Below are 9,740 nucleotides of genomic sequence, written 5' to 3' on the forward strand. Positions count from 1 at the left end.
AAACAATGGGGGAAGCTCCTAATGCGTGATCAAAGTTGTTCATGATACCAAGATGATCATGAGCAAGCTGGCTCTGATCCAAGATGATGTAGGGTGGAAACCATAAGGCCGGTCTTTCATGAAATGGATGGGATCCCGCGAAGAACATGAAGAACACGGGGGGGGGGGGCATAAGGGGAAACGAGAGGAATCAGTCGCATCAACGAGAAATGGTCACACGTGCTAGATCCATGAACAAAAAGATAGATATACGATCCAAAATCAACAAAGGACGATACAAACCGTAACTAGTTCATCTCCGTGAGGAGGCCTTGAATCCACGAGGGATCTTCCCATGAGGGGCCGTGAATCCAAGCATGGATTTTCTCTGTAGAGGCCGCGGTATTTCAGTCAAGAAGAACTAGATAGATGAGCAAAGCTCTATATCTAAATGAGCTATTACAATGCTAACCCTAGCTAGGAGGAGGAGGGGGGTCTATATATAGTGCTAGTGCAAGTTGGGGTGAACGGGTACATGGTCTTCCGGCCCAGATACACTGCACGCGGGCAGGAGGGGCCGGATGTCCGGGTGTTCGAGGATGGGCAGGATGTCTGGTGCAGGGGGGCCGGATGTCCGGGTTGGCGTGGCTTGCGTTCTGTGATGGAGGGTCGGATTTCTAGCGGAGGCCAGATGTTCGGCGGCTCATGTCGGGCCAGATGTTCGGGCCAGGGCCAAATGTCTCGGCCCTGTAGCAATTTGGCTGCTATGTTGCTGCTGGTTTTGATACCTTCAGGGACGGATGTCCGGGTGCTGTAACCTTTCTCCGGTTCCTATCGTCGTGCTCCGTCATCCATGTACTTGAGGACTTGTCCATGATCCCGAGCATCTCCGAGAGGGTCTACTTGGTACCTAAGCACATGTAGTGTCTTTGCATGAGGTAGCAACCATGTCTTGCATGAATGGAAAGGGGAAGCATTTAGGAGTGTGTCGACCTTGTGCCCAATGGCATAAGCTTGAGGTCTTGTCATATGTCCACTTGGGGCTTGGGGAGTAGTTGTAGTGTGCATGGGGATGATCATAGGATGCTTCGCATCAGTGTTCGTGTTCAGACCGTTTCCTGCGTTATTCTTTTTGCCAAATTGATAAATAGCACACGAGTTGGATGCAGAAACCGTCCGCGACTGGGGACACAACAGACATGGTTCGGTCAGACTACCCGTGTGCCATGCCCGTGCCCCTACGGTCACTCACATCATCATAGTAGATTGGGCTCCACGGGGCTTGTCTCCCGCTCTCGAAAATATCTACTGCCTCATAATCTCGAAAATATCTACCTCCTGGAAGGTTGTTATGTTTGATAGCAAACAATTAGTATGTATGGACCATGCACAATGTCTATTTCTCTCGCTCTGCCTCAATCCCTTGATTCAAATTTTCAGTAGCCCTGGCATTTTACTCATGCCTCTGCATCCCTCGCAATCTCAAAAATATCTACTCACCCTTGATTCAAATTTTCAGTAGCCCCACCTTGTTACTGATACGTCTCCAACATATCTATATTTTTTGATTGTTCCATGCTGTTATATTATCATTCTTGGATGTTTTACAATCATTTTATATTCATTTTATATCATTTTTTGGTACTAACCTATTGACATAGTGCACAGTGCTAGTTGTTGTTTTCTGCTTGTTTTTTACATCTAAGGATATCAAAACCGAACGGAGTACAAAAACAGCGGAACTTTTTGTGGACTTTTTCTGGACCAGAAGACACCGTATGGGCCAAGAAAGTGCATGAGGGGTGCTCCGAGGGGAGCACAACCCACCGGGGCACACCGGGGCACGCCAGGCATGCCCATATGGGTTGTGCCCACCTCGATGGCCTCCCGCACCGCCTCTTTGTTTTATAAATACCCCAATATTCTAGAAACCCTAGGGGAGTCAACAAAAATCAATTCCAGCTGCCGCAAGTTCCAAAAACACCAGATCCAATCTAGACACCATCATAGAGGGGTTCATCATGTCCATTGGTTCCTCTCCGATGATGCGTGAGTAGTTTTTTGTATACCTACGGGTCCGTAGTTAGTAGGTAGATGGCTTCCTCTCTCTCTTGATTCTCAATACAATGGTCTCTTGGAGATCCATATGATGCAAGTCTTTTTGCCGTGTGTTTGTTGGGATCCGATGAACTTTGAGTTTATGATCAGATCTATGTTTTTATCCATGAATGTTATTTGAGTCTTATTTGATCTCTTATATGCATGATTGGTTATAGCCTCGTATGTCTTCTCTGATATTTGGGTTTTGTTTGGCCAACTTGATCAATTTATCTTGCAATGGGAAGATGAGCTTTGTGATGGGTTTGATCTTACAGTGCTTGATCCCAGTGATAGAAGGGGGAACGACACGTATGTATTGTTGCTATTAAGGATAACAAGATGGGGTCTATTTCTACATAAATAGATCTTGTCTACATCATGTCATCGTTCTTATTGCATTACTCCGTTTTTCCATGAACTTAATACACTAGATGCATGCTGGATAGCGGTTGATGTGTGGAGTAATAGTAGTAGATGCAGACAGGAGTCGGTCTACTAATCTTGGACGTGATGCCTATATAATGATCATTGCCTGGATATCGTCATGATTATTTGAAGCTCTATCAATTGCCCCACAGTAATTGTTTTCCCACCATTTGCTATTTTTCTTCAGAAAAGCCACTAGTGAAACCTACGGCCCCCGGGTCTCTTCTTTAATATATTTGCTTTTGCAGTCTATTTTCCTTTGTTTTTATTTTTAGTTCTATTAAACCAAAAATACAAAAAATACCTTGCTGCACTTTATTTTTTTGCGATCTATTTATCGTATATATTACAAGTTTATCAGGTCTCCTCGCCAATTTCCGGCACCGTTACCCGAAAAGGATTGACAACCCTTTAACACGCCGGGTGGCGAGTATTTGTTATATGTGTGCAGGGGCTGTTTACGTCATGTTGCGTGGTTGTCCTACTGGTTCGATAACCTTTTTCTTATCACTAAGGGAAATACCTACCGTCGCTGTGCTGCATCATCAGTTCCTCTTTGGGGAAATACCGACATAGTTCAAGCAGGCATCAAAAGGAATTGCTGGCGCCATTGCCAGGGATGATCATGAACATCAACCAGGTTCGTAATCACAAGTCTCATCTCCTTGCAATTTACATTATTTTCCATTTGCCTCTCGTTTTCCTCTCCCCCACTTCACAAGAATTTGCCATTTTATTTCGCCATTTTCTCGTGAGATCTGTTTTTGGGTGCAATCTTGTTGTAAAGTCACCATGACTCAAGAGAACACCAAGTTGTGTGATTTCTCAAATACCAACAACAAGGATTTTATTAGCGCTCCGATTTCTCCTCCCACCACTAGTACGGAGTCTTGTGATATTAAATCTGCTTTGCTGAATCTTGTTGTGAAAGATCAATTTTCCAGTAATCCTAATGAGGATGCCACGTCCCATCTGAACACATTCATGGAATTATGCGATATGCAGAAGAAAAAAGATGTGGACAATGATGTTATGAAGTTGAAATTATTTCTGTTTTCTTTGTGAGATCGCGCAAACAATTGGTTTTCTTCTTTGCCTCGCCATAGTATCGATCCTTGGAACAAGTGCAAGAATGCTTTTATTACTAAGTATTCTCGGCCCACAAAAATCATTTCCCTTAGAACCCAGATCATGAATTTCAAGCAACTTGAACAAGAGCATGTTACACAATCTTGGGAAAAGATGAAATTGATTCTAAGGAATTGCCCAACTCATGGGTTAAATCTTTGGATGCTCATACACAAATTTTATGCGGGATTGAATTTTGTTCTTCCAATATTTTAGATTCCGCCGCGGGGGTTAATTTTATGGAAATTACTTTGGGTGAAGCTACCAAATTGCTAGCCAGTGTTATGGCCAATTACTCACAATGGCATACCGAAGGAGCTCCTACTAGTAAGAAAGTCAATTCGATAGAAGAAATAAATTCTTTGAGTGAAAAAGTTGATGCTCTAATAAAGTTGGTTGCTAATAAAGGTTCTCCTATTGATTTTAATGATGTGCCTTTGTCTACTTTGATTGAGAAAAATAGTGATGCCATAGATGTGAATTTTATCTTGCGAAACAATTTCAATAAAAATGCTTATAGAGGTAATTTTAACCCTAGCCTTTTCCTACTAATTCCTCTAATAATTATGGTAATTCCTATGGTAATCCTTCTTATAATAATAATAGAAACACCTATGATCTTGAGAACAATATTAAAGAATTTATCAATACTCAAAAGGTTTTCAATGCTACGATAGAAGAAAAGTTGAATAAAGTTGATGATATGTCTAGAAGTATTGATAGAATTTCTCATGATGTAGAAACTCTCAAGATGAAGAAATTTGTGCCTAACGTTGAAGAATCAATTTAAGCTCTTTATGTTTCTATGGATGGAAGTAAGAAAAGAACCGCTATGCTTAGAGCTAAAAGAGAATTTTTAGAAAGAGCATTTTCTAGTGATTGCCTTCATAAAAATGATGAAGATCTTAAAATGATTGGTGTTTCCTCTATTGGTTCTTTATTTAGTAAAATTAAGATCGATGGAAAAGGGACTGGAGAAGAGTCAACTTTAGTTAGAAGGTGTCCCTATAATTTGGAGGGTGAAAATCTTGTTGAGAAAATGGATAAAAGTGGGTTTGAAGAGGTCAAAACTTTAACTAGTGATGTGCCCACTATTTTGGATTACAAAGACTTTAATTATGATAGGTGCTCTTTGGTTGATTGTATTTCTTTGTTGCAATCCATGATAAATTCACCCAATGCTTATGAACAAAATAAAGCTTTTACTAAACATATTGTTGATGCTATGATGAAAGCTTTGGAAGAGAAGTTGGAATTAGAAGTTTCAATCCCTAGAAAATTACAGGATGAGTTGGAACCTACTATCAAAGTCAATATCAAAAATTATGAATGTTTTTCTTTATGTGACATGGGTTCTAGTGTATCTACAATTCCGAAATCTTTATGTGATGTATTTGATCTTACCGATATCGAAGAATGCTCTTTAAATTTGCACTTGGCGGATTCTACTATTAAAAAGCCTATGGGAAGAATTAATGATGTTCTTATTCATGCAAATAGAAATTATGTGCCCATAGATTTTATTGTTGTTGATATTGATTGCAATCCGTCTTGTCCAATTATACTTGGTAGACCACTTTTACGTTCTATTGGTGCCGTGATTGATATGAAAGAAGGCAATATCAAATATAAATTTACACTAAGGAAGGGTATTGAAGACTTCCCTAGAACAAGAATTAGGCCACCACATGAATCAATCATGAGGGCATCGTATGGATCCATAGCTAAAGATGACAACACATAGTTCCTTTGTGTTATGCCTAGCTAGGGGCGTAAAACGATAGCGCTCGTTGGGAGGCAACCCAACTTGTGTCTTTTTGCTTTTTGGTTCTCTTGTTGCTTTCAATAAAATACCCAATTATGCCTCTGATTAGATGTGTTTTTGTGGTTTAAATTAGTGTTTGTGCCAAGCAAGGCCTTTGGGATGATTTGGGTGGGAGTTGATCTGATCTTGCTAAAAACAGAAACTTTTGCGCTCACGAAATTATTTTTCGTTTTTATCAGAAGAGCGATTTTGAGCTGATTCATTTTGCAGAATTTTGATAAATAAATTATTCACGACGTCCTAGTTTTTCATAAATTTTGGAGTTATAGAAGTATTCGAAGTAGTCAGATTGCTACAGACTGTTCTGTTTTTGACAGATTCTGTTTTCTTTGCGTTGTGTGCTTGTTTTGATGATTCTATGGTTTTCTTTGAAGAGTTTTTGCCATAGAAAAGTTGGAATACAGTAGATGCAATGCAAAAATAAAATATGAATGGATTTGCAACAGTACTTATAGTAGTGCTTTTCTCTCTTATACTAACGGATCTCAAGAAGGTTTTGTTGAGTTTTGTGTGATTGAAGTTTTCATGTTTTGGGTGATCTTACGACGGATGAAGGAATAAGGATTAGCAAAAGGCTAAAATTGGGGATGACCAAGGAACGCCAAGATAATATTCAAGAAGTAGCAAGCAACTAAGCTTGGGGATGCCCCCGAGTGGCATCCCCTCTTTCTTCTAACAACCGTTGGTATTTTATTTGGAGCTATATTTTTATTCACTCATATTATGAGTTTTGCTTGGAGCATCTTGTATGATATGAGTCTTTGCTTGTTTTTCTTTGTGTTTCAAGTCTTGAATCCTTGCTGGACACACCTTTTTGAGAGAGCCAAAAATTATGCTATGCTTGCTCCTATGCTTCACTTAAAGTTTTAGAGCCATGGAATTGCTCTAGTGCTTCACTTATATCTTTTTGAGCACGGTGTGCTTTGTTATTTTGGAAGAAATGCTATCATGCTTCACTTAGATTTATTTGGGAGTTATTAAAATTTTAAGGAATTCTCTCTTGCTTCACTTAGACTATTTTGAGAGAAAGAAATATTATTGTCATGTTCTTCACTTAAGTTTGTTTCATCTTATTAAAAGCAACATATGAAATTAGTCCCAAAGTGATAGATATCCAAGGAGGATATAATAAAAACTTTCATGAAGATTATTGGACAAAATAAACTTGATTCTTAGTAATGGTTTTGAGATATGACGTTATGATATGTGAGTCATGTTGATGAGTACTTGTGCTTTAGTAAGAATATTGGTGCTAAGGTTTGTGATTCCCTATGCAAGCACAAAAGTTAATAGTTATGCAATGAAATTACATACTACTTATGGTGCATTATTCGGTTTTACTTATGCTTAATGATTGGGTACGAGATTTTTCATTTCTTGGTTGGATGCTTCTCAATCTCTTTGCTAGCCTTCATTTTGCATTAAGTATGATCAGTACTTGTGCATCCAAACCCGTTTAAACCAGTTTTGCCATATGAGTCCACTATACCTACCTATATGCGGTATTTCCGTGCCGTTCTAAGCAAATTTGCATGTGCCATCTCTAATTTCAGAATAAATTTCTCTTTTGTGTGCTTGTACCGCTCGCAAGGCGGTGAGGGGTGGCCGATATTTTCGATGCTAGATGTATTATTCTCATCATGAGTGTTTACTCACTTGTCATTGCACAAGAGTACGACAAAGGTATTAGGGATGCCCAGTCCCGAAATGAAAAAAATGAATTTACTTGATATTGTCAAATAATAAATTCCTTGGGAAGTGTTGGTATGGAGGGCACCCATGGATACGAATAAGCCATGGAAAGTGAAAGTATGGTGGAAAAAGGAATAAACATTATTTTCTGTTTGGGAACCGCCTATGATGATCTAGCATGGAAAGTGTTGGGAGCTCTAAGTCATTTTCGATGATGGAAAAAGTATGCCTCCCAAAATGTTTTCTTGAGAGAAGCCACTAGTGAAACCTATGGCCCCCGCGTCTCTTCTTTAATATATTTGCGTTTGTAATCTATTTTCCTTTGCTTTTATTTTCAGTTCTATTAAACCAAAAATAAAAAATATCTTGCTGCACTTTATTTTTTTTTGATCTATTTATCCTATCTATTACAACTTTATCACGTCTCCTCACCAATTTCCAGCACCGTTACCCGAAAGGGATTGACAACCCCTTTAACACGTCGGGTTGCGAGTATTTTTTATTTGTGTGCAGGGGCCGTTTACATTGTGTTGCGTGGTTCTCCTACTGGTGCGATAACCTTGGTCTCATCACTAAGGGAAATACCTACCGTTGCTGTGCTGCATCATCCCTAAATACCGACGTAGTTCAAGCAGGCATCAGTTACTCCCGCCTCTGCATCCCTCGGAATCTAAAAAATTATCTACTGCCCTTGATCAAAATTTCCAGTAGCCCCGGCATTTTACTCCCGCCTCTTCATCCCTCGCAATTTCAAAAATATCTGCTCACCCTTGATCCAATTTTTTTAGTAGCTTGGCATTTTACTCCCGCCTAGTAAAATTTTCGCTTGCCGCAGTATTTCCTCAAACACCACATTGCCCCCTCCACACACACACAACACCCCCCCAAAACCTCCGCTCACACAGACACACACCACCCCTCTCTCGCTCGAAACCATCGCCGCCGCTACCGCCTCCATCCTCAAACTCTCCCTGTGTGCCGGGGAGCTCGAGGAGCCAATGGCCCAAAAGAGATTTATCACGGCCTCTTCACCCGACGCCGGAGAGGTGGCTGGTGAGGTGTCCCCACCGTCCTCCGCTGGCTTTTTATCAAACTGTCGCCGGTCGCCCGATCCGCCCGCCACTTTGCCCCTACGCCGGTTCGAGGACTCTCTCATCTTCCCTCGGGCCCAGCCGCCGACAAGGTTCTACCTCGGGGTCCGGCAGTGGTGGTGGGGGACGTGGGTCGCTGAGATTACGGATCGGGAGACCCACAACCGCCGGTGGCTCAATAGTTCCCACATGGATGAGCTCGTGGCCATGGAGTACAACCGCTGGCAGGTCCAGTACCATGACGCGACGTCTAGGCTCAATTTCCCCTTCGACACATGTCCGGTCAACCTCGTCCCGCCGGAGCCAGGGGTGGTGTGCTCCGCTATGGTGCGGGAGGACCACGAGGCGTGGGAGGGCCTCGAGGCCGAGGCCGCCGCCGACGCCTACATGCAAGAGCTCCGCTGGAAGCACCCGAAGCTCGTGGAGGCGGAGCAGATGATCTTTGCTAGTGTGGAGGGTGGCGAGATTATCATGCTCTCCACCGATGATGAGGTCGAAGGTGGCGAGGACGGTGGCGCGGAGGGCATCAAGGTGGGCGGCAAGGATGAGGAGATCAACGTCGAAGAGTGGAAGAGTGGAGGACGAGGAGTTTCCGCCCTCATTTAAACTTGCCTAAATAGTTAGTTTAATTATGCTTCACCTCTTGCCATGTTAACCAACATTTAATATTGATGAGTAGCATAAACGGGAGTGAACTAAATAATTGCATGTGGTGTTTCATCAATATGCAACTCTGTAACACCCATGATGTGGCTATATCTCCCACGTGTCGAAGCACGACTTAGAGGCATAACCGCATTGTAGTTTTGTCGCAAGAAGGGTCATCTTCACAAAATCCCATGTAATGAACAAGAATGGGATAAAGAGTTGGCTTACAATCGCCACTTCACACTATGAACAAATAATTCATACATCATTCAGAGTACACACATGGTCCGGCTACGGACAAAGCCAAAAGAAAAGAAGATAACCCAACTACTAGATCCCCGATCGTCCCAACTGGGCTCCACTACTGATCAGTATGAAACGAAACATAGAAATGACCAAGATCTTCATTGAGCTCCCATCTGAGCTCTGTTGCATCACCTGCACTGGTATCATCGGCACCTGCAACTGTTGTGATAGTATCTGATGAGTCACGAGGACTAAACAACATCAAAACCCGTGAGATCAAGACTATTTAAGCTTATGGGTAGGAAGGGGTAATGAGGTGGAGTTGCAGCAAGCACTAAGCAAATCTGGTGGCTAACATATGCAAATAAGAACGAGAAGAGAATTAACGGAACGGTCGAGAAGCTAGAAGTGATCAAGAAGTGATCCTGAAACTACTTATGCACAATCATAACACAAAGACCGTGTTCACTTCCCGGACTCCACCGAAAAGAGACCATCATGGCTACACACGCGGTTGATGCATTTTAATTAAGTCAAGTGTCAAGTTCTCTACAACCGGATATTAACAAATTCCCATCTGCCACATAACCACGGGCACGGCTCTC

Source organism: Triticum dicoccoides, chromosome 4B (assembly GCF_002162155.2).
Source record: "Triticum dicoccoides isolate Atlit2015 ecotype Zavitan chromosome 4B, WEW_v2.0, whole genome shotgun sequence".
NCBI classification, from domain to species: Eukaryota; Viridiplantae; Streptophyta; class Magnoliopsida; order Poales; family Poaceae; genus Triticum; species Triticum dicoccoides.